At 44.3% G+C, this 21,542-nt stretch overlaps 1 protein-coding gene across 1 annotated transcript in view; it reads right to left on the bottom strand.

Annotated features, from left to right (window-relative positions):
- ZNF385D (zinc finger protein 385D) overlaps positions 1 to 21,542 on the bottom strand; it is a 1,012,338-nt gene that overhangs the window by 747,263 nt on the left and 243,533 nt on the right. The window lies entirely within an intron of this gene.

Raw genomic sequence — 21,542 nt, 5'->3', positions numbered from 1 at the left:
TAAATAAATTTAAAAGCCATAACCTTCTAACTTGATCAAAATGGTAGTAAAACCACTGAATGTTATTAATGAATAAAATTTATGTGAAATGATGTCTACTACTGCCAATAAAAGAATACATTAAAAAAAAAGCTTCACCTTTCCCCACAGCATTTAGCTGACAAAGGTGGCAACTGCTTTAATACTATCTAAATGGTAACTCAAAGGCTGGGACTCTTTTGAAAAGAAATTTCATGTGGCACAATTTCTTAACATCAGAACCAGGTCCTCTACTGCCCTCTCATGGAAATTACATAAATAGCATGAAGAATAAATACATCACCTTAAAAAGATCAGCAAAATGAGTTTTGCTTAAATGAAGCCTGTGATGGACAGGGAGGCCTGGCGTGCTGCAGTTCATGGGGTCGCAAAGAGTTGGACACGACTGAGCGACTGAACTGAACTGAACTGAAAAGGAATTTTGTTTAAAGGAAGCCTGTGACAAGTAACAGTACCACCATGAAATTAAAAGCGATGTTGTTTTCTTCATGAATATTAAATTTATAATAAATGTCACCAGATACGTAGACACACACTTTCAATCATTGTAAAGCAAAATAAATGTGGTACACTTTACTTATGGTATTATGAACTATGGTCTTTAAGTTATAATTCTAAAGTATGTTATTCTTTCCCTGAGTTTAGTAATCTCAAACGACTATCAGAGAGCAAAGGACCTCAGGTAGGTAATCCCTCCAAATACTAAATTGTTTTGCTATAACTGACAAATTCCTTCATGGAGCAAGAGGTAACAAATCTTAGGAAAAGGAAATACAAGAAGCACAAACGTGGTGCTCAGAGTAAAGGACTGTGGTTACGAAGGTGGAGGAGGAAGAGGAAGGTTGCTACACACAGAACTGTGCATCTCCAAAGGGCGTCTTGTACATAAGACATTTCTAGATGACAGCACACGTGTAAATGGTGCCTTTGGAGCTTCTGGTATTTTGAATTACCAAATGAAACATTTTTTCCAAGGATGTCATTGGGAGGGTAAAACATTCATCAGTCCTGGAGTAGAAGTGCAGCCTCTAACTGTTACGGCAAGCAAAGATCTGACAGGTACAGCATCTCTGGAGCCTAAGGTCCTTGGCCTGGCTTAGCACATCCTCAGCTAATAGCAGTTCCGGGTTTGGAGTTTCACCGGCCTAAGAACATGCTGTAAGCACTATCTTAACACCGTTTCTTGGTTCATTCCAAATGGGGAAACATGAGCATTCCACGTGCACTTTCCTCTGCTGTTCTTTGGATAAAAGTTTTTGGACAGTTAAAGTCTTACAGCATCGAGCAAGTGGAAGATGCTTTTAGCTGTTCATCGTGCACAGGAAGCTGTCGCCTGTTATTTGTATTACTTCTTCACAGATAATATAATTCTTAAAAAAACTTGGAACATTAATTCTCTTATATAAGACAAGAATCAAGTCCAGACTAACTGTTCTGGAGGCGCTTCAGAGCCCACCGGTGAGCTGTCCATGTGGCTGCCAGGAACGCCACCTGTCAGGGGAAGGCTGCCACTGGCTCCGCCTCCAGAAAGGATTTGCTTGGAACGAAACATAAGATAAAGACCTAGCCAGCTACTCAACATGGATCACGGACGCAAGTCAGCGTCTTCATTGCCATAACACTGTCAGGGAAAATACTAAACCAACACGAGATGACGGCACTGGCCTGTCACCAGTTTGAATAAATCTGCACCAAAAACCATTCTTCCTGGCATCTGAACTGGAACTCATCCTAGAGCAGCTCACCTCCATTTTCATATAAAACATTTTTAAATACTTTTGAATTTTCACTTATTTACTTATTGACGGTTGTGGGCTTTCTCCAGTCCTGGCGAGGGGCTGGGGCTACTCTAGATGCCGTGGGCAGGCTTCTCTCTGCGGCGGCTTCTCTAGATGCCGTGGACAGGCTTCTCTCTGCGGCAGCTTCTCTAGATGCCGTGGGCAGGCTTCTCTCTGCGGCGGCTTCTTTTGGTGCGGAGCGCAGGCTCTAGAGCAGGCGGGCTCCAGAGCCGCGGGTCCCAGGTTCTAGAGCGCAGGCTCGGTAGTGGCGCTCCGGCTTGCTTGCTCCGAGGCACGTGGGATCTTCCCAGACCAGGGATCGAACCCCTGTCTCCTGAACTGGCAAGGCGGATTCTTATCCACTGAGCCACCAGGGGAGCTGGGAAGTACCTCTCCTTTAGAAACTACTCAGGGGTGCGGAGCATGCTTGAGAATGGGCACACTCAAAAATTTTGTATTCATCACATTTTACTGATCTCTTCTCTCTTTTGTTTTAAAACGAGTTGTGCTTCCACAGCAGGCTTTCCCCTCTACGTACTCAGAGTCGTTTCTCACCTTTGAGCCACCGCCATCTCCTTCGACAGCTTCCGGTCATTCACTCTGCTTCCAGAGACCTCTTGGAAGTCCTCCAGCCACCGAGCAGGTCTGGATGGTGGGGCCTCTCCTGCCGCAATAGGTTCAACAATAGGCGGCTTATCATCAGTCCAGTGGGCTTGCTGCCACAGGATTGGCTGGGATCTCTCTGCTGAATTGGTTTAGGGTGTCTTTGAAGGGCCTCTATTAGTCAATATTTATTCCGCATCTATTGTACACAGAGCCAAGTTCCAAAGGAGATTTAGTACCCCTGGGACAAGGTAGGACACCCTAGTTGCTCGGGCTGCCGCAGCTAATGATCATAGACGGCTTGACTTCGACAGCATTTCTCCCAGGTCTGGAGGCTGGAAGTCCAAGGCAAGACGCGGGAGGGCTGGCTCCTGCGTGGCGGCCCTGAGTGGCAGGCGGCCACGGCCTCACTGTGCCCTCAGATGGCCTTGTGCCGTGTGCCATGCCTCTGCTGCCTCTTCCTTCTCTTATAAAGGCATCGGTCATGCTAGGTGAGGGCCCTGCCCTGCAATGACCTCTTTTAATCTCAACCACCTCTTTACAGGCCAAGTCTCCACATACAGTCACACTGCAGGGTAGGGTGTCAGCGAATGGATTCGGTGGGCTACGACCCAGCTCCTAGCCTATAGCACAGCACACAGAGGTACTATTTCTGAATGCAGGCCAGCATAGCTTGAATTCTATTTCCACAGCTTTCCAGAGGTGTGATACTGCATATATCATTCAAAGGAAAGCTAAACTGTCAACTTCTTCATCCACATTTTGTGACTATTAATATAATCTAGTTCATAGCACTATTATTTATCTCATAAAATACTCATAATTAATTCCTTAGAAAAAGAAATTTTAAAGTGCTTTCTTCTTCAATTTTTATATTCCTGGGACGTTACATAGGACTTGAGACAAACAGGCTCTTGAGAAATATTTATTACAAAATGCGTGCCATATTAGCAGCTGCTGCTGCTGCTGCTAAGTCGCTTCAGTCGTGTCCGACTCTGTGCGACCCCAGAGACAGTAGCCCACCAGGCTCCACTGTCCCTGGGATTCTCCAGGCAAGAACACTGGAGTGGGTTGCCATTGCCTTCTCCAATGCATGAAAGTGAAAAGTGAAAGGGAAGTTGCTCAGTCGTGTCCAACTCCTAGCGACCCCATGGACTGCAGCCTACCAGGCTCCTCCACCCATGGGCTACTAGCAGCAGTGACTCTTAAAAGTAGCAGGGAGATTTGCGACCATCCATTTTTACACCCATACAGCAAAATGAATCGCCAACTTTGTGCTTTCCTTCTGATGGGGCCATGTTCGACACGTGGAAGGCCACACAAAATAGAACATAGAGATGCAGAGACGCTTTAAATCCAAATTGTTTTTATTTAAAGTGACCTTTTTTGTATATCACAGGGAACTATATAAAATAAATAAAAAATTAGGTGAAACTGGAGACTGTCATATTGACTGAAATTAGTCATGACAGAGGACAAATCCCATATATCCCTTATATGTGGGATCTAAAAAAAGATACAAATGAACTTATCTATAGAACAGAAGTAGAGTCACAGACATAGAAAACTCCTGGTGGTCGTGGGTGTGGGCCGGAGGGAGGGACAACTTGGGAGCCTGGGACTGACATACACACACCACTATATATGTGGTGGATAACCAGCAGGGCTCTGCTGGATAGCACAGGGAGCTCTGCTCAGTAGGCCGTAGTGACCTACAAGGGAAAAGAATCTAAAACTGAGAGTGGGTACATGGATGTGCATGCCTGATTCACTTTGCTGTGTAGCAGAAACTAACACACCATCGTAAATCAACTATACTCCAATACAGATCAATCAAAAATAAAATAGAGAAACCCTGATGAAGCCCCCTGGTCATCACCCACGGGGTCGAATCTGTTTCTTTCCAACCACGTGCTTTCACATTATGACCTCATCATTGACGCCAGCCTCTAAGCACAGGAAATCACCCCGCCTCTTTCGGAGGCTCCTGAACATCCCCGTCTCGGTGATCTGTAAATAATTGACCAGGCGAGCACTGAAGCACAAAGGGAAACAGATCAATATCCCCCGCCCACCCGCCGAGCTCACAGCGCAGAGAGAAGCCCTGCTTCCTTCACTCCCCAGCTGAGGACCTCATCCACGGATCAGCCCGCAGGCTGCAGCCCCAGACTTAATTCAGCACGCATAATCAGCCCAATTGCTGAAGTCTTTGATTACACTTTTAAATTGCCTGTTAATACGATGTAAATGGGAAAAGGTATTGATTAACGAATCTTAAAGCGGGAGCCTGCTCAGATGAGAAAAGAAAGTGCTTTGAGCTGGTGAGCCTGCCTGGCAAGAGGAGGTGCGCGATGACGCACAGAGGATTTCCAGTGCACAGATGCAGAGCCAGCCGCAGACACCTCTGTTCAACCTGTCCATGGACTTAAAACCTAGAGAAAGGTGTTGAATGGTGTGACCTGCACTTATAAAGAAAGATCAATGGCCTGCAAAACACAATCCCTAAAGACGTACAGGACTTGTTACCCTAGATAAATGGTTTTTTTTTTTTTTTCCTACAATGATTGATTCTGGATTTTATGGAGTAACTAGTTATATGTCTCATTTCCCAAGCAATATTCTCTCGAATAAAGTTATAACAATTATATTACATGGATTCTTTTCCAGCCTGAAAAGTTAATTCATTCTAACCATTCTATAAACATTCTTGAGTATCCAGAATGTGCCAGAGTCTTTTCTAGGTATTGAAGTTACAAGAGTAAACTACACTGACAAAAGTCCTCGCTTTCATGGAACTTAGGTTCACGTGGGGAAGATAGAAAACAGATAAAATCAACAAGTACAATAAATGCTTTTTTGAATAACAGGTCATATGGAGGGAAGGGAAAAGAAGGTTTGTGTATGGAGGTGTCACAGTGTGGACACAGAAAGCGTGAAGAAGGATCGAGTGAAATGAGGACGTTTCAGTAAAGAGCTAATTTGGGAAGGAGGTGAGTCATGCGCTCTTCTAGGTAAGAGTAGTTCAGACAGAGGGAACAGGGAGTCCAAAGGCCCTGTGGTGAAATCAATCAATAAAGAATAAATCTTTTCTGATTTATACACTATAACTTGTTTAATCCTCTGAGCAGTGCTAGATAGAAGGTACCATCATTTTATCCCAGTTTCTCAGATTGTCAGAATTCTGGAGTCCTATTTAGTGCTGTGTTTGCCTTAGACAATGGGTTTGAACTCAGAAGGAGGAGCACAAAGAAAAAGAAACATGTGTTGGAGACGGACGTTGAAGGTCCCCATATGGACTTGGCTTTTATCCCAAGCCCAGCTTAAAGACACTGGAGGATTCTGAGCAGAGGAGGAACACGATCTGAATTCTGTTTCGATAGCAAGACTCCACCTGATTGGCTGAGGGTAGACTGCTGAGAATTATTAGAATAGTATTGAATGGCTATGATGGGATGAGACGAGATAGAAGAGGAGGACAGTGAGGATAAAAGCCAGCAGCAAACGGTCGTGAAGCTGAGCGGAGCAGATCTTAAAGGGGAATGACAGGGGCTTGTTGGGCCGTGCTCCAAGTGAGGGGCTGGCTGGTCACATATTGGCAAGGTGTTAAGTAGCAGTCATCCTGGCGGGTCTCACATAGCTATATGAGCTTAGGGGAGAAATCCAGGTGAGGAAATACAAGTTGGGAGTTACCAATGTTTAGAGAAAACTTAAAGTCAGGACACTGGATGAAATCACCAAGGAAATAAAACAGATAGAATGATAGTTCCCCTGAGATTCCGAGGTCAGGGAGGAGAGGAGACAGCAGACAGACAGAGAAGACTGTCCAGGAAGGGGGGAGAAGAAGCAGACGAGGAGAGGCCTAGGGCAGGTCACCCTCGCTGAGAAGGGAGTGATCTGCCTCCTGTGCGTCAGATGAGAGGAGGGCTGAGCTGACCTGCTCACCAGCACGGCGTCGCCGGTCACCTCCAAGAGCAGTCTGGGGACAAGGTGAAGGCAAGAAAAAAGTGGGGGAGAAATTGGAGGCCGCTAATGCAAACTGCTCTTCCAAGGAGGTTTCTACAAAGGGGAAGTGCGGTGTAAGGTAGAGGGGAAAACGAGGTGACAAGAAGTATTTTAAGATGAAAGAAAAATGCGATGTTGGGATCATGATGCAGAACATCCAGCTGAGAAGGAAAAGGTCGTGTCAGGAGACACTGGGGTCAACCACCGCAGGATGGACTCAGGCCAGGAAAAACAGGACCTACGGCGGCGGGAGGGAGGGGGATGCAGGGGGCGAGGGAAAGGGTGTTTGTCCAGAGAAGGAGGAATGAGGGGAGCTCGAGGGGGCCCTGGCGGTGGCTTCTGTTTTCACAGCGAAAGAGGAAGCGAGTTCACGGACAGAGAACCAAACGGGGAGAAAAGTGGGCAGGTCTGGGGAGTGAGGGGAAGTATGAGAGTCATCCAGTGGATCGAGAGAAAAAATACACCAGGGCAACACGGTCGGACTCCCGGCAGCTTGTGGAGCTCAGGGCAAGTCAGTGATGCTGACGTCAGCAGGAAGCAAGCCAGCCTGGGCCTCTGTGCTGGGGTACTCACCCTACTCACCCGCCTGGGTGCAGGGCTGCAGCAGGGAGGGGCTCGGCCGGTGCTCCAGGGAACATGCAAGGGGGTGACGGTAAAGGGAATAGTGTGACTTAAGCTAGACAAGGAGAGAACTAAGAACAAGAGAGGGAAAGCTTCCCTGAGTAGATGGCAGATCAATGCAAGAGGCTGTTTAGCCCAAAGGTATTTCAAAACGCACCTCGATATGCACGCAGCCAGGGTCCAATCAAGCACATGGCCTGCGGTACCGCCCTGCCGGCCCAGCGGCTAGGACTCCAGGCGGCCACTGCAGGGGGTGCTGGTTCAGTCTCCGCTCCCTGGTCAGGGAACTAAGCACCCTACATGCTCAGGGACACAGCCAAGGGAATTTAAAAATTAAAAAAAAAATTAGAAAACATGTTGCTGCGGCTGAGTTGCAGAGACGTCACTGAACAGGAGTAGGAATGAACGGTCTTTAACTTATTGACACTGCAGAAACTTATGCACCCTGGAAATATTAATACTTAAAAAACGCAATAACGTAGCCATAGGTCTTTAACAGTAGCTGATCTAAAAGTCAGTAAACGTATATTTACAGAATATAGTAGTGATTTCTTCCTACTCTGTGATTCCAGAAAATGTACTTTGTATAAAATATTAAAAATATTTCAACACATAAGGAAGAGATTAACTAGTCTAAGTCATTCCCTGAAATTGTTATCTTATGAAAATATTACACAATAGACTCAGACTGTGTAAATACTGTGAAGTTGTCTTAAATTATTCCTTTTTAGAATGAAGAAGTAGAGCAGAAAACCGCCACTGTCCCCCCAAGGAATAAAATTCAAGATCTTTATAAAGCCTCCTAAATGGCTTATTAGCTTAAAGTGCCGTTAACTCATCTCTTTTAATAAAACACTAGCTAGCTTTACATAAATGATTTTTTTAAATAAAAAGCCCTCAAATACTCCTTTCCTGGTAGGAATAAACAAACGGTGGTATTTTTAAATAGTATTTTGGCTCTGGGACATAAGTCATAGCATCAACATCTTCTTTTCTTCATCCCCACAAATAAAGTTTCCTTGATATCCTACTCGATAACATGGGGACTGTGAGATTTATGAAAGCAGATCAACCAGGCTGTGAAGGTGAATATTCAACACAGACTCTGTGTGCACGTGTGTGTGTGTGTGTGTGTGTGTGTGTGTGTGTGTGTGTGTAGAGAGACAGAAAGAGAAGGGAAGGTTCTATACAAAACAGCAATCCCCAAATGGTGTGATTTTATTTTATGCACAGTGCAAGGGCCACATTAAAATAATACAAATGATTAAGAAATTTACTACAGATCACATTTCCAGTTTGAGGCAAGAAGAGGCACGTTCTACCTCATTGCTTCTGCTAAGTACAAGTAAAACCCCTGATGAAAGATATGGAGCGAGCATCAGAAGACTGAAGGAGAAAAGAAGGCAGGCTGGCTGGAGACCTCAGCACTCAAGGAAAGGTCCTTGGCGCCCTCCCTACCTTTCAGTAACGCTGCCGAGTCAGCATTCTCAGCTGCAGAGATGGTGGGGTGGACAGCAAGTGATCAACCTCACCACGACCAAGAAGTAAATAAAGGAGAGCGAAAAGCAACTCTCCCCATCCGCCTCCAGAATAAAAGGAGGGGGATGCGAGACGAAACTGCCGGTGGAAAGGAGTCCTCACTCTGGGTATACCTTTCTGAGCAGACCCATGAGTGACCCACACAGGAAAACGAACAGAACATTCAACAATGTACAGGAAAGCAGGACGGGAAAACGTTGAAAGAAAATCAGAGAGAACCAATAGAAAACATGTAACCCAATGATAAATTTATCAGTGCTAACGTAGCAGTAATTTCATTCAGTGTAAATAGCTGAAACAAACCAACAAAGACAGACTATCAGAACAGATTGAAAAACTGACTCAATTAAGTACAATCTATAAGAAATTAGGGATTTTCAATTACATGGAGGGTTGGCACTCCTAACTCCTATACTGTTCAAGGATCAACTGTATTTATACCCAATGGACTATTATTCAGCCATAAAAAGAAGGGAACGCTGCCTTCTGTGAAAATATGAGTGGACAGGGACGGCATTCTGCCAAGTGAAATAAGTCAGAGATAGACACTCTATGTATTGTCTCACTTACATGCGGAACCTAAAAAAGTCACACTCACAGAAACAGAGTCGAGTGACGGCTGCCAGCGGCTGGGATTTGGGGAAAACGGGAAAACGTTGGTTAAAGGGCAGAGAAAGGACTCAGAAAAGGAAAGTGGACGGCAATGCCGCAATGCCGCGTGCTCTCTAGGTGCCACGCCTCCGTCTGCTCATGCAACACCGCACACCGCACACAGTGAGACTGAGGCTGAATAAGCAGCCCTTACTTGCCAATACTTGTTGCGAAATACTTCTCACAGCATGCAGCGCTAAGTAAGCAAAACTGCATGGAGTCAGTAAGCAGTGCAGCCGGGACAGCCCGACGGCCGAGGCCAGGCTTCAGCCCAGCCACAGTCCCCTCTCTGACCTCCACTCACAACTTTTCATTAGCGAGTCAATAAACTCAGGCTTTAAGTTGTCAGTTTTGAGGGTTGTTTTTTTTTTTACATTTGCCACTAAAATTTCTGATAACACAGCACCATATTAAGAGTGATGCCAAGCACACTGCATAGCAGCAGGCCACTGTGTGAAGGTCCCTCCTCCTCCTCTCCCCAAAGTCAACAGGCGATATGTATGTATTTTGTGTTTTGTGTGTATGTGTGTGTTTGTGTGTTAATAAAAAGAAAACGATTGCTCTCATGGGAAATGTGATTTTATTTGGTATACACGTTCCAGACTTCCCTGGTGGCTCAGATGGTAAAGTGTCTGTCTACAATGCGGAAGACTCAGGTTCAATCCCTGGGTCGGGAAGATCCGCTGGAGAAGGAAATGGCAATCCACTCCAGTACTACTGCCTGGAAAATCCCATGGACAGAGGAGCCTGGTAGGCTACAGTCCATGGGGTCGCAAAGAGTCGGACACGACTGAGCAACGTTCCTGTTCCTGTATACACGTTCCAAAGTCTTTAAAAAATTATTTTTTATATGTAATTACTCTTTACATTGGGCTTCCCAGGTGGCACAGTGGTAAAAAAAAAATCTGCCAGCCAATGCAAGAGACTCAAGAGACACATTTTTAGTCCCTGAGCTGAGAAGATCCCCTGGAGAAGGAAAAGGCAGCCCACTCCAGTTTTCTTGCCTTGATGATTCCATGGACAGACGAGACTGGTAGGCTATATATAACCCACGGGGTCCCCATGAGTCAGAAGCAAATGAGCAACTGAACACACACGATCTTTAAAATTCGACCATGCCACTGTTAGGATATATCATACAATTAACAGTATCTTAAAATACATGGTTGTTAAAAGCTCCCATTCTAAGAGAAACTCAGGTTGAAAACAAAAGGCAAATAAAAATGCTGTTACTCAGAGTAAAGTATTTTATACTATTAATAATAGCTAACAAATTTGTTTTTCAAGTACTCTGGATGAAAGTTTTCTTTTTCTCTTTCTGACTCACTTAACTCTGTATAACAGGTTCATCCACCTCATGAGAACTGAGTCCAATCTGTTCCTTTGTATCACAGCTTCTTTATCTATTCTTCTGTTGATGAGCATCTGGGTTGCTTCCATGTCCTAGCTATTGTAAACAGTCCTGCAATGAACACCGGGGTACATGTGTCTTTTTCAATTATGATTTTCTCAGGGTCTATGCCCATAGCGGGTGTGCTGGATCGTATGGTAGTCTTATTTCTAGTTTGGATTTTTTTTTTTTTTTTATCTCCATGATGTTCACCATAGTGGCTGGGTCAGTTCACATTCCCACCAACTCTGCAAGAAGGTTCTCTCTTCTCCACACCCTCGCCAGAATGTATTGTTTGTAGATTTTTTTGATGATGGCCATTTGGACTGGTATGAGGTGACATCTCGTTGTAGGTTTAATTTTCATTTTTCTAATAACGAGTGATGCTGAGCATTTTTTCGTGTGTTTATTGGTTGTCTGTGTGTCAAGGGAAATGCTTATCCAACTAAATGCAGATTTCCAAAAACAGCATGGAGAGACAATAAGGTCTTCTTTAAAGAGCAGTGTATAAAGCTAGAAGAAAACAATAGAAGGGGGAAGTCTAGGGATCTCTTCAGAAAACTGGAGGTACCAAGGGAACATATGCCCAAAGACGGACACAATAAACAATACAGACACGAGAGGCCTAGTAGACGTAGAAGAGATCAAGAAGAGATGGAAGAATTACATAAAAAAGACCCAGATGAACCAGATGACTGGGATGGCGCGGTCTCCACACAGAACCAGACATTCTGGAGTACAAAGTCAAGCGGGCCTTAGGAAGCACTGCTGCTAATAAAGCTATTGAATGTGGTGGAATCCCAGTAGAACTATTCAAAGCCCTAAAGGACGACACCATAAACGTGTTGCATTTGATATGTCAGCAAATCTGGAAGACCCAGCAGTGGCCACAGGACCAGAAAAGGTCAGTCCTCATCCCAGTTCCCAAGCAGGGTAGTGGTAGAGACTGTGCTGAACATGGGATAACTGCACTCACCGCCCATGCTAAGGAGGCCCTGCTTAAAATCTTGCATGCTGGGCCTTAGCATTATGCAAATCAAGAACTTGCAGATGTCCAAGCTGGACTTAGAAAAGGAAGAGGAACCAGAGATCAAATTGCCAACATTCACTGGATCATAGAGAAAGCTAGGGAATTCCAAAAAGACATCTATCTCTGTTTCATTGACCATGCCAAAGCCTTTGAGTGTGTGGATCATGACAAACTGCGAAAACCTCTTAGAGAGATGGGAATACCAGAGCATCTTACCTGCCTCCAGAAAAACCTGTATGCAAGGCAAGAAACTATCAGAACCCTGTATGGGACAACTGATTGGTGCAGGAGAGAGAAAGGAGTCTGACAGGACTGCCTGCTGTCACCCCGTCTGTTTAACCTATACACCGAGCACATCATGAGAAATGCTGGGCTGGGTGAGCTACAAGCTGGAACCAAGACAACGCAGGAGAAACATCGACAACCTCAGATATGAAGGTGATACCTCTCTAATGACAGAAAGCGAAGAGGAACTAAAGGGCCTCTGATGAGGGTGAAGGAGCGGAGTGAAAGAGCTGATTTAAAACTAAATATTAAAAAAAAAAAAAAGATCATGGCATCGGCCCCATCACTTCACGGCAAATAGAAGGGGAAGAGATGGAAGCAGTGACAGAGCTTCTCTCCTTGGGCTCAGAATCACTGCAGATGGTGACGGCAGCCATGAAATCAGAAAATGTTTGCCTTTTAGCAGGAAAGCTACGACAAACCTAGGCAGTGTGTTGAAAAGCAGAGGCACCACTCTGCTGACAGGCCCCTGTGGTCAAGGGTGTGGTCTTCCCAGTTGTCACGTACTGGTTGTGCATGCTGGACCGTAAATAAGGCAGAGTGCCAAAGAATTGATGTCTTCAAACTGTGGTGCTGGAGAAGACTCCTGAGAGTTCGCTGGAGAGCAAGGAGGTCAAACCAGACAATCTTAAGGGAAATTAACCCTGAATACTCATTGGAAGGACTGATGCTGAAGCTGGAAGTCCAGTATTTTGGTCATCGGATGTGAAGAACTGACTCATTGGAAAAGTCCCTGATGCTGGGCAAGATTGAGGGCAGGAGAGGAGGGCATCAGAGGATGAGAGGGCTGGACGGCATCATCAATGCAACGGACATGAACTTGGGCAAACTTCAGGAGATGGTGATGGACAGGGAGGTCTGGTGTGCTGCAGTCCATGGGTTTGCAAAGAGCTGAACACATCTGGCCAACTGAACAACAACCACAATGTCTTCTTTGGAGAAATTTCTAGGTCTTCTGTCCATTTTTTGATTGGGTTGTTTGCTTTTCTGATACTGAGCTGCATAAGCTGATTGTATATTTTGGAGATTAATCCTTTGTCAGTTGATTCATTTGCAATTATTGTCTCCCTTTCTGAGGGTTGTCTTTTCATCTTGTTTATGGTTTCATTTGCTGTGCAAAAGCTTTTAAGTTTAATTGGTCCCATTTGTTTGTTTTGTTTTTTTTCATTTCCATTACTCTAGGAGGTGGGTCACAGAGGATCTTGCTGCAATTTATGTCAAAGAGTGTTCTGTCTATGATTTTCTCTAAGAATTGTGTATATATATAGTTTCCAACCTTACATTTAGGTCTTTAAGCTTTTAGTTTATTTTTGAGTTTATTTATTTTTGTGTTTGGTATTAGGAAGTGCTCTAATTTCACTCTTCTACACATAGCTGTCCATTAATGCATATTCATGGAATTTAGAAAAATGATACTGATGAACCTATTTTCAGCACAACTACAGAGAAGCAGACGCAGGGAACAGGCTTGCGGACACAGTGGGGGAAGGAGCGCGCGGGGGAGGCGAGCGCAGCATGCAGACACGCACATGACCATGAGGGAGGCAGACGCACGCACGTGTGTGTGTGCGTGTGTGTGCATGTGTGTGTGCGCATGTGTGTGTGCGGTGACTGTGTGTGTCTGTGTGTATGTTTGTGTGTGTCTGTGTGTGCCTCTGTGTCTGTGTCTATATGTGTCTGTCTGTATCTGTGTCTGTGTGTATCTGTGTGTGTGTCTGTGTGTCTGTGTCTCTGTGTCTCTGTGTGTGTGTCTCTGTGTGTGTGTCTCTGTGTGTGTGTATGTGTATGTGTGTCTCTGTGTGTGTCTGTGTGTATGTGTGTCTGTGTGTGTGTCTGTGTGTCTGTGTGTGTGTGTATGTCTGTGTGTGTCTGTCCGTGTGTGTGTATCTCTGTGTGTGTGTGTCTGTGTATGTCTGTGTTGTGTCTGTCTGTGTGTGTGTGTCTGTGTGTGTGTATGTGTGTGTGTATGTGTGTGTGTGTGTCTGTGTGTGTCTGTCCATGTGTGTGTGTCTGTATCTGTGTGTGTTTCTCTGTGTGTGTGTGTCTGTCTGTGTGTGTGTCTGCGTGCACACGCACACGTGCACTCGGTTGTGTCCAACCATTTGTGATCCCGTGGACTGTGGCCGGCTGGGCTCCTTTTGTCCGTGGAAACTTTCGGGGAAGAACACGGGAGCAGGCTGCCTTTTTCCTCCTGAAGGATCTCTTGCGTCTCCTGCATTTGAGGCAGATTCTTTGCCACTAGTGCCACCTTGGCACTTGCTTTATGACTGAAGAGCTCCACCTGGTGCCCTATGACACCCTGGAGGGGTGGATGGGTGAGACAGAGGTTCAGGGGAGAGGGGAAATATGAATACCTGTGGCTGATTCCTGAATGACAGAAACCAAAACAACATTATAAAGCAATTATCCCCCAATTAAAAATTTAAAAAGAAACTTTTAAAATTTTTTTAAAAAAGAGCTTTGGATGGAATTTTCAAAGGGGTTAACATGAAATCAGTCAGTTCAGTTCAGCCGCTCAGTCATGTCTGACTCTTTGTGACCCCAGGAGTCACAGCAGGCCAGGCCTCCCTGTCCATCACCATCTTCCGGAGTTCACTCAGACTCACGTCCATCGAGTCCGTGATGCCATCCAGCCATCTCATCCTCTGTCGTCCCCTTCTCCTCCTGCCCCCAATCCCTCCCAGCATCAGAGTCTTTTCCAATGAGTCAACTCTTCGCATGAGGTGGCCAAAGGACTGGAGCTTCAGCTTCAGCATCATTCTTTCCAAAGAACACTGAGGGCTGATCTCCTTTAGAGTGGACTGGGTGGATCTCCTTGCAGTCCATCCTGATAAAATAATTTTTTCTTTTTAACAGAATAACATGAAACTGAAAGCCAAGGCTATCCATCAGTAAAGTGTTTGTTAATAACTAAAAAAAAAAATCACTTTAAGCGCTAAATATTAAGATACGCACTCATAAAGAACAACAGGCAATAAAATGTTTCCAAGTTCAAAAGTTTTCTCAAAGTAAGTTCAAATTATTTTGAAGCCCCAATAATCAGTCAAATCCTGCCCGCAAGGTAAATATATAAAACTGACGCTGTGAGCCAATTTTTCTTAGAAGCACTTTTATAAAATCTATTAGAGGCCAAAGTGCCCTTTTTAAGTTTGTGAAGATTATGTGATTTTGGGGAAAAAGAAAGATTTCATTCTTGGTGATGGACAGGGAGGCCTGGCGTGCTGTGATTCATGGGGCTGCAAAGAGTCGGACACGACTGAGCGACTGAACTGAACTGAACTGAACTGATGCAAGAACTTGGTTAATATGTATGACATTTGAAATTTCTGTAATACCACAGAAGGACTTCGCAATTTTCCATGTACGTCTGTGCAGAAAATATTTCTTCCTCCATAAGAGAGTCAGGGCTGACTCTGAAACCTCCTACCCACTTTCCCTGCATTTACCATAGCATTCGGTGATGAGTGAGGCTTTCTTCTGTAGTTACTAAAAAAGAGGTGTTCTCTTTTACTGAGCTTAGGATTGGGGAAATGGAAGCCCAGAGCTGTAGGCAATGCCAGCTTCAACTCAGAAAAACCTGACTCCAGGAATGGGTATTTAAAACAAGGTTTCTGAGGCCAAGACAGGGTAAATATTTCATCTCTGCAATTACTGTTGTTAGGACTGTTAATCATCAAAATATAGCTTTACTATAGCTTATTCTTTTGATTCAATAACATTTTAGACTGACGTGCATGCATAGAATTCAAGTTGTGTAAAATCTGTGTAACGACCTTAATATAAAACTGCATAATTCAAGGAAACTCTACTGAGTTAAAGTGTATGCTTTTAAAATTTGTCTTCAGCCATGCATGATGGAGGGATCAAATCCAATTAAGGACAAGTTCACCAGCCCTAAAAGAGCAGAGTCAGATGCAGTAAAAAGCCTTCCGCTTAAATGGGCTCCACTTAAACCAGCTGCACTGCCGCTGCTCTGCCATGCCACACATCTAAGCACTTAACTGTGTTGCTTAAAGGACAGAACCACTTACTCAGCACCACCCAGCTTCCTTTATTAAAGTGGAGACCATATTTTCAGTCATTTCTGGGAAAACTCTTCAAACTGCAGAAGGAAATGGGCATGCTACGTTGCTCCAGTCATGTCCGACTCTTTGTGACCCTAGGGACTATATAGCCCGCCAGGCTCCTCTGTCCATGAGATTCTCCAGGCGAAAGTACTGAAGTGTGTAGCCGTTTCCTTCTCTAGGGGATCTTCCCGACCCAGGGATCAAACCTGCATCTCTTATGCCTGCTGTACTGGCAGGCAGGCTCTTTACCACTAGCACCACCTGGGAGGCCCAGTGAAACAATGTAGGTTACCGAAAAAGCTCCCTTGGTATTATCCTTGCAGTTATACAGCAAGATCCACGTATATGAGTCAGCGATTAAAGCTAAATTTAGTTTCAAAAAAGACACTGCTTTCATGTTCAAAATAAAATTGAAGTGAAAGCTTTCCTAAGCAGAGCAGGAGTGTGCACTCTTCTGGATGGCCCTGCACAGTGCAGTCTCCACGGCAGGAGTTACATACGGCTTGTCCTGTGCGATGGGCTTACTTTTATCTAAAGTTATATTTCTCTCCCTCTGAAGGTGTGAAATTAATAGAAAGTGACCATAAAAATTTTAGCAACGTATGGTTGCTTTCCAAACTTTCTGAGAAGCATCGAATGGCTTCCTAAAGACAGATGAACAAATGCCACAATTCAAGGGAGGGGAGACCATGACCTCAGACAGCCCCAACGTGCTCCTGCCTTCTGTCTTTCGCTTTCCCACAAACATGCAAACCCCTGTTTCGGATGGCTCCAGGGGCTGCACAGGACTGCCAAGTATAAGTAACAGGGGCCGTGGGCCAGATCTTTGCTGCCCGCACTGTGGTCAGAGGACCAGTTGCAACATCATTACCTAAAAGCTGATTTTAATTATTGAAACTCAGGCCCATCAAGGGCTTTCCTAGTGGCTCGATGGTAAAGAATCCCCCTGCCAATGCAGGAGACACCGGTTTGATTCCTGGTCCGGGGTGACCCCCTAGAGAAGAAAATGGCACCCCACTCCAGTATTCCCTGGAGAATCCCATGGACACGGAAGCCTGGCAGGCTACAGTCCATGGGGTCACAAATAGTTGGACAGGACTGGATCACACACGCACACAAGCCCTTCTCACTTCCCATGAGATCTGTGTACAGGTCACCTGAGGGGTCCCCGGGCCATTTTTCTAAGGACACTATAAACAGTAAAATCTATGATTATACATGTTAGTTTCCCAACCTGGGCTTTTCTCCCAGCAGATTATAGTGTTTAACAAGGACTAACCATCATTATAGCCACAGCTTATTGTACTGAAAATTCACTGCCCGTTTGTACTAAATACATGATATACATTACTATTGAATTTAAAAATTATTGCTTCTGAGATGATATGTATTACACAGGGCAGTGATTCTCAAACAGCCTGTAACAGAAGCGCCTAAAGAACTCTCTAAGACACAGATTCCTTGGCTACCCTCAGTATTTCTGGTTCAAGAACTCTGGGGGAGGCTGCAAAGAACCGCACTTCACCCAGGTATTCAGGTGACTCTAACTGGACGCACTAAGAGAGAGCCCCCAAATACAAGTATCTGTCAATTTGGCCACCTGAGCTGGGATCACAGATGCAGGCAAATTCTTCACCCACTTTTACACCTTTTATTGGCCAGTTCTAGGCTTCTGTCTGTGTCCCTCTCCTCCCCATAATGAGCACTGCCCACTTTCTCCTCCCATCTAAGGACACATATGAAAAACAGCATACTTGCCCCACTTCCCCTCCTCTTGCTGTCCCTAAGTCTTATAGCTTTTGGTTTTGATGGTATCAGAGTAAAGCACAGCAGAGTGTCAGGTAATCAGTATATAAGAAACGTTCCAGAAATCTCACATCCTCAGAGTGTATCCCCTCGACTTTTAGTCTAGGTTTAATATAGAATTAAATTCCTATTAAATTCTGGGAGCCCTTAGATTCAAATAATTCAGAGTCACTTTGGAGGGGAAAAAAATGAATTAAAATTCACATCTTTGGATGAAAAAGAGACTGTTCGGACGAAAGTGAAAAAAGTGAAAGTCGCTCAATTGTGTCTGATTCTTTGCGACCTCATGGACTACAGCCCACCAAACTCCTCTGTCCAGGGAATGCTCCAGGCAAAAATACTGGAGTGGGCTGCCATTCCCTTCTCTAGGAGGTCTCCCCCACTCAGGGAGTCATCCCAGGTCTCTTGCGCTGCTGGCAGATTCTTTACTGTCTGAGCTACCAGGGAAGCCTATATTGTTGGAATACTTCCACCTGCATTGTCTCGTTTCCTTCTTTCCAGAAGCTTATTGAACAGGCAAAGTAAACAAAATAATGCCATAAATAATTAGAAGGAACTGGAAAAAGAAATAGCAAAATAAGTCTCAGTTTATGAATATCCTCCGTATAAAACAGCCACATTTCTATCTTTCCTTACAAGTTCAAACAGGGCCTTACACACGTCTCCAAGCTACACAGTAATTGTTACTTATTTGTGTTTGTGTATTATAGACATACATATATATATATACATAGTTTTATTGCTTTATTTACATAAATATTCCTCAGTAAAAAAGAGTATGTTCATACCAGATTTTACTTACAGAAATTAAGTGGTAGATTCTTGGAATAGCCTCCCTAGAATTTTTTTTTTCTCTTAAGTCAACAATGAATTCTTTTTGAAGAGAATTCTCTTCAATTCTCTTCTCTCTAGGTTCTGAATAAGAAATCTTCCCATAGAAGACAAACCTTGGAGTATTCAACATTGATTATTAAGTAAAATATAAATATTGTTAATGTCTTCCCTCAAGCCACCAACCCACTTAATTTGATAACACATTTAATTATAGAAGGATAGGGACCATGGTGAAGATATGACTTACCAAGCTTGTTCTGAACCCACATATTAGTTTTTAAAACATATTTAATATGCTAAGTGGAGCATCCAGAGTAAAATGCAAATAAATAGAACTAGAGTAGGCTTCATCTGAACAGCACTCATGTGAAAATTCCAACCTATGTGATCATGTGTGAAGTGATCTGGGGCTGGTCCCTTGGGAGACAGTCTGACTGAACACTGAGCCTCTTGGAAAGGTTTATCCCCTGGGGACAAAAGCCAAGCCTCTGGGAGCACTGAGGGGAAAGGTCACTCGAAGGTCACATCTGCTTATGGTGTGCACTCACTAACAATATTTAGCTACAGTTATTTTGAACACTTTTGTCTTTCAACCCTGAAGTGAGGATTAAAAATGATTACCCACGCCTGTAGTAGAGTCTAACCTGGTTTTGCCTACATCTGAATGCTGCCAATGAGTTTCATACTTGCTTGTGCTCTTGTCTTGCGGAGCTGGGTCCTTCTGATGCAACTTGAAGAGCTGTATTTAGCATTTCTTGTTGGGCAGGTCTAGTGGCGAGGAGCTCCCTCAGCTCTCATTTGTCTGAGAAGACCTCGTCTCCTCTCCATTGTTGAAGGCTACTCTTTCCAGGTTCACTGGGTTGGTTGGCAGGGTCTTTTCCCTTTAAGCATTTTGAATATATCATCTCACACCATTCTTGCCTTCAAGGTTTCTGCCGAACCTTGTGTGTAACAAGTCACTTTTGCTGCTTTCAGAATCGTCTCTGACTTTTAATGGTGTGATTACAATGGGCCTCCGTGGAGGTCTCCGCGACGGGTCTCCATCACCGACTCTACGATCCAGGCTTCCCTGGTGGCTCAGCGGTAAAGAATCCACCTGCCTCGCAGGAGACAGGCTCAAACCCCGAGTCAGTAAGATCCCCGGAGAAGGAAATGGCACCCCACTCCAGTACTCTTGCCTGGGAAATCCCACGGACAGAGGAGCCTGGAGGGCTGCAGTCCATGAGGTCCAAAAGAGTCGAACACGACCCAGCGACTAAACAACAGCAATCTCATGACCCAGCAATTTCACTTCCGGGTGTAGATCCAGAGGAAATGGAATCAGTGTCTCAAACAAACGTCTACACTCCGTGTTCACTGCAGAGTTATTCACGATAGGCGAGAAACAGAAGCATCTTAGGTGTGCACATGTGAGTGGATGAAGATTGCGGGGTGTGTGTGTGTGTGTGTGTGTGTGTGTGTGTACAAGCTGACCCTTGAATAACATGGGTTTGAACTGGAGTGGAGCCACTTATACCTGGGTTTTTGTTGTTGTTGTTCAATAAATAGGTTCTACAGGAGCTGCAGTTGGCTGAATCTGAAGCTGTAGAACAACAGATAAGGAGGCTTGTACAAAGATATTAGTTATTTTTTAGCTATCTAGTCAGGATTTTCAAGTACCTTGGGGGTCAGCACCCCTAACAGCCACGTGATTCAAGGTTAAACTGTGTGTCTGTACATATATACACACACAATTTGAAATTATTCAGTCTGTAAAAAGAAGAAAACCCTGGTATTTGAGACAGAATGGATGAAGCTGGAGTATACAATGCTAAGTGAAATGGGCCAGACACAGAAAGATACCTACTGCAGACTTCACTTCTATGCGGAACCGAAAAAGCAAAGCTCGTAAGAACACAGAGTAGAACTGTGGTTTCCAGGGGCTGGGAGGTGGTGTGGGGGAAATAGGGAGATGTCAGTGAAAGGGTACAAAGATTTAGTCATGCGGGATGGTAAATTCTGGATGTCTAACACAGCACGGTGACTATAGCTAATACTGCAGTATACACAGGAAATCCCTTAAGGGTAAGTCTTAAATCTTCTCAGCACATACACACATAACAGGGTAGCTATGTAGAAGCAACGAAGAAGTCATTTAGCTTGATCATGGTAATCTTTTCACAGTTTATCCAGATATATAAAAACATTAAGTTGTATACCATAATATGTAAAACTTATATATGTCAAAGACGTCTCAGTAACGTCGTCTTTAAAGAGAAGACCGGTTCGCAGACTGGCCTAAGCCCCAGCCCACGTGGGCTTCCTTTCAGGGAGAGAAGCTGTGGAATGAGCGATAAAGTAAAGTCTTTTTATTTTTAATACTGAGCCCTCACTGTGGAAAATATGAAGAGGATATCAACACGTCATTAGCACAATTGGCAATCTCCTCGGTCCTTTGGACTGCACTGAAAATAAGACTGGAAATATTATTAAATGCACAGCAAACGTAACCCACGGTATATACTTCTGACATCTTCATTACGTCATTAAGATTCTCTTTCTCTTCGCCCTACAACAAGTAAACATTAAGTTTGCTCCCCCTTTCTTCTTTCTTTTGGCTATTTTATAATTCCCTCAACTGTAGCTGTGCTACCAGTGAGGATAAAACCCGTGTTGAAGTAGTACAAATTGAATGTGCGTGTAGATGAAGTTATCATTTTTGTTAAGCTCTGATCAGTTTTTCCTCTGTTCAATTTCTTAACATCAACCACTCTATTCCAAACACACAGCATACAAACAGGGCTCTAATGGAGAACCTTGCTAATTCCCCATTCAGACTATATTCACTATTCTGTTCTTCCTGCCAGTGACATATTTTGTACCGATTGTCTTTGTTAGAAGACTAATCTTCTCTGGAA

Source organism: Ovis aries, chromosome 26, assembly GCF_016772045.2.
Source record: "Ovis aries strain OAR_USU_Benz2616 breed Rambouillet chromosome 26, ARS-UI_Ramb_v3.0, whole genome shotgun sequence".
NCBI classification, from domain to species: domain Eukaryota; kingdom Metazoa; phylum Chordata; class Mammalia; order Artiodactyla; family Bovidae; genus Ovis; species Ovis aries.
The sequence above is the reverse complement of the archived record's forward strand: the minus strand, read 5'-3'. Positions and strand labels throughout refer to the sequence as shown.